This window comes from Hylaeus volcanicus, chromosome 6 (assembly GCF_026283585.1).
Source record: "Hylaeus volcanicus isolate JK05 chromosome 6, UHH_iyHylVolc1.0_haploid, whole genome shotgun sequence".
NCBI lineage: Eukaryota > Metazoa > Arthropoda > Insecta > Hymenoptera > Colletidae > Hylaeus > Hylaeus volcanicus.
The window spans coordinates 1600800-1605676 of record NC_071981.1 but is presented as its reverse complement, the minus strand read 5'-3'; the positions used below and the strand labels follow the sequence as shown (position 1 = coordinate 1605676).

At 36.1% G+C, this 4877-nt stretch overlaps 1 protein-coding gene across 1 annotated transcript in view; it reads right to left on the bottom strand.

Moving 5' to 3' along the window:
• Positions 1-4877, bottom strand: part of LOC128879007 (6-phosphofructo-2-kinase/fructose-2,6-bisphosphatase 1-like) — an 18532-nt gene that overhangs the window by 12314 nt on the left and 1341 nt on the right. The window lies entirely within an intron of this gene.

The following is a 4877-nucleotide window of genomic DNA, read 5'->3' as shown; positions in this document are numbered from 1 at the left end:
TTTTGCTACCATTTTTCCTAAAACTATACTGATTAATTTAAATCGAACTGAGTTCATATGATCTTAGACCTGTTATATGATTATTTTATCGAAAGCATTAACATATAAAACATGTCTCAAAACTACAGAATTTTGCTACCGGTTTTCGCAAAACTATGCTGATTAATTTAAATCGAAATGGTTTCGTATGATTCATATCTAATCGAAGAACAATCCAGTGAAGTTTTTTAAAAGTCCTCCATTAAATGACTCCGCGCGAATACCTATCCCAAGTGACAGTCACTGCATACGCGTGCGTGTAGGCAAGGACGGCATAAATAATTGGCGTGCGCTGAAAGCAACGCACGTGCAATGACTATACGCGAACCTACGCGTCGCGTTCGTAGATAGCAATTCAGCGACAAGAGGCACACCCCTTGGCTCGTGCAGTTTGTTTTCGTCCTCGTTACGCACGCTACGCGCAGGCTGCATTCTCGCGTTTCGCGCTGCGGTTCTAATAATATCCTGGTGGAATATCCTTGAAGGTGCATACTCTTTCGTTTACCTTATTTCCCCATTATGCTCGCTCCTTTCACATTCTACGGCGACGGTAAACATTACCCGCGGTGCGCGCGAACCGAGCGTCGAGCTTCAGTGAAATCGCTATCACGAATAATTTCACGTCTACGCCCGATTAGATTACAAATTATCCGAATTATAATAAATCTAGCGTCCGACTGACGCAACTTCGATACGGGGACGCCGTACACGTGTTCACACTCGAAAATCTGACTTTTCATGTGTAGGTCAAACACCTGGCGGCGATAACACGATTCGTGACACCTTTCTCGACTATCATTCATTAACGTGTGCTCGTGTAAATACCAACGATCTCGTTTAAAGAGTGGACATTGTTTAGATAAGATTCGGATAAGAATAATGTGTTTTATGGGTTATTTGTTGAGAAAAATTGTGGATACAGTTTGTATCGCGTTTTTACATTCTGGATCATTGAAGCTTTGCTTTATTTCTTTAAAATGTTTGATTTACTTTTTGCTTCATTTTTTAAATTACTCGTTCATATGAACTAACAAGCTTCTTTTAGAATGGACCTCCGTTTTCGAGATATTTTTTATATACAAGGTGTCCCAAAAATGGAAGTCCTCGAAAGGGGTGGTTCAAGGAGTGATTTGAAACAACTTTTTCCTTAGCTTTTCTTTTTTCTTGTTATTGTGCATTATTACCCCTTTTCCAATGAAAGAAGTTGAATTCAAAGAGCTTCGCACATAGATAAATTTACATTTCCAGCTGCTATAAATGCATAAACTTCCGCAGTCTAATCGTGACTAGCTTGAGAATATAATTAGAAGCGATGTTAACGAATGATTCTTAAGCAAAAAGGAAACAATGTCACGAGAACGAATGGGTTAATTTCAGACGTACATGCAAATACACGTCTCTATTGTTACATAGAAGTCTGGCAATCGGTTACGGCATAATGATAAACAGTCGATGTCTGTTTATCGCAACGTATTAAATATTTGATGAGACCTCGATTAGCTGTGCTCGTTAAGCTACTCATTCCGTCTGCCGATAAACTATCTGACAGATAGAAAATATGATACCAAGCGTAAATACTACGTTCTTACATTCTAAATAAGAATAAGTAGAACTTTGTTCTATTTCTTTTCAATAGTTTATTTATTGGGTTGTCCGGAAAGTCCATGTCGATTTTTGGTAGGTGGTACAGGTCTAAATATATCGAAGTGGTTGAAAACAAATAATATGTATACATCCCTTAAAAAGTGGAAAGGTTGTAGAACAAAATGGCACTTATGTAATTCAATAAATATATATTAAAATTCAAACGTGTTTTTAAATTTTTCATAGAAATTGGCACGAACTTTCTGGACAACCTAATACATTTCTGTAATTAAAGTAATCGAAGTAAACGCTGATCTGTAATTGAAGTAAACGCTGGAAGTTAAAAATAAACCTAAAAGAACGCTTTGTATTTCACGATTCGGCGAATAAGGCTAATTTAAAACCTACCCAAATCCGTAGCCAGAATTGTTTATGAAATTTGTATTCGTGCAAGCTTTTCGCGGGAACGAAACACCGTGCCACGCGATCTATTTGCATCCTCATCGTATTTATAGCAGTAATCCGAATACCGTGCAGCAATGGCGCAGCCAAGGGACGTGCAACCAAGCAATTGCAATTTACACGAAACGAACCTGTTTAACTTTAATCCCAGGTTCATTTTATCCTAGATTAGTTTCTATAACTCGCGATACAATTTAAATAATATCAACATCAAACAAGTTCATAAAAAGAAAAAAATACTGATACAATTTCATTCGTGACAAATAGAAATGTAAAAGGAACAGGTACCGTACGTTCGCACAAATATAACGAAAGTAATCGACTGCTTCACCCGAATAAATCGATAAATAAATCGTTTCGTTGTACCGTAGCATTACATAATTTCGTGTAATTCAGGATATCCAGGAGTCTTGGATTAACGATTAAAATGTTAAGTAAAGATAAACGGAATGCTTGGAACGACATGGTTAGCTCATAAACTCGACAGCTGGCTTTGTGCCACGCCATTCCATAATTACGCCTCTCGCAACAAATTATTAATCGCGGATATCACGGGCTCGTTGCGTAACGCAATATTTCATTTTCCCACTTTTCTCGATTTTCCACGTAACACGACGACTTACGAGCTGATAAGATAGCTCCGCGATTAAAACCCACGAAAGATAATCGGAACGAAGCTATATATAATCTGGAAATCCGTGAGGTCAGTCGTGACCCAAAACGCTTTTCAGTGTTACCAACGGTATACAAAAATCGTCGCGGTTCTAAGACAGGGAAAAAAGAAACGCTATGTGCCAACGCATAATAGCGTCGTCGATGAGTTTAATATTTATTTACGACGGACCTTGTTTGTTGCATGTGTATGCATTCGGTGACGTAACTCCCATTGCATAATGCGGTGTCTCGATAGGTTAGTTTTTACGAACGGCAAAAACCCCTGATAAATTTCGCAAGCGACAATCGAGGGATCAGCAACAAACGTCTGTCAGTCGTCTTATCGAACGTGTTCTGATAGCACGTATAAATAATCCTTAACAGTTACGGTTGTCCCTCCGTGTGCGATGAATCGATCGAGTATTTACACACTTGAGTTTTTTGATAAATTACTGCAGACCGTTCCCAGCAGAGAAGATTAACTTTAGATAATTCTTAGAAACTTTTTCTTCTCGTTAATTCCAAATCTAATAAGTAGAATAAATTACTGAATTATACGTGGAGTCAGTGTAGTAAGTATTTGTACAGAAATCAATTCAAAATAAAACTTCATATATTTATTTTATTAATATACATTCCTACATATTTTTAGAGTGTTTCTTTTCTTATTAATTTTATTTCAAATTGGTTGCTGTACTTCTTACACTGACTGTATCTTATAGAAACCATAAAAATTATCTTCACTATAAATTTGATCGTTCTTCCACCGATGACCCTATTAATATTAAAGGGTCGTTAGTACGAAAATTTCTAAGTAGGCTACAAAAGCTTATTGTCAAATTTTATGATAATATTAGATTGTCCCAAAATAAGTAATACATGCACAATAGTTTATGTTTTATATTACATTACTGAATTGTGCACGATTCATTTTGCTCCATTACTGTTGTAATATGAATATCTATGAAATTAGATTGTCTATTTATATAAGCACGACCACATAAAATAATTGAGTGCAACTCGCGAAAGAAACTTTCGGGACAACCTAATAAATAGACATTTCACGTTTATCCATTCAGAACAAAAATTTATTTGGAAGCATTAAACCTATTATTTAATTTAGACTTTCGTTCGTAGATCTAGATGGTACGAATATTAATAGGACCGACTTTATGTGTCTCTATGGGGGTGTAAAGTGATGATTCAGAGTATTATATAATAAGAACACCCTTGCTCTGTTAATACAGTCCTTTGAGACGTCCTCTTCAAAGTCCTTTTCAAAGTGTTCAAGTTTTACTCATGCTCGATTTAATTTCAGTATCCGGAGAACCAGTTTTTAACGCCTCGATATAGTTTCAGCAATCAACGTCTCGTCAATAAACGCGGTTCTCTCAATCCAACATTGTAGGTCACACACCCCCGCGCACTACTGCGCTTAAGGTTCAGTCAAGAGTCGATACTGTCCTAGGTCACCTCTTTATTTAAACCTCAAACTTACTTTTATTGTCAAAGAAGATATGTCTCTTCGCTAGTAATCATCTTCGGGCAGTTGAAAAATGTTTATACCCAATCATTCCGAACTCTAACGATAACACATGCGTGCATGATATTTTAAACTCATTAATCGTATAATGTGTTGCACATATGTATACACACGTGTGTTATGTCTACATGTACGGTATTGTGCAATAATCTTGGTATATTCAACCTGCATCGGTTAAGAGTAAATTGCTTTCGACAAGTAAATTCGAATTTGCTATTTCTTTTTGGAGCAGCATTTCGAGTCATCGATATTTAAACGTGTTCAAAAGTATTCTTTTGAATATGAAAATTGTAGTACTTGTCCAAATTTAATTCTGCTTAAAGCATGCTGTAAATATTTCTCAAAATAACTACACCTTATTGCACGGTATTAGTTTTTTCATTAAATTTGAGATAAAAAATATTGACATAATTCTGTAGCTACTATTTCAAGAGAATAGACACCATTTCTATCTCCAACTGTATTTAAAATGTTGCATCATAGATTTAAGAGTAAATCCCTTGAAAAATGAATATTTCTTTCTGGAGCATCATTTCGAATATTCCCGGACCTTGTCTTCATCGACTTGTAAAAGTGTCCAAAAGTATTCTTCTGA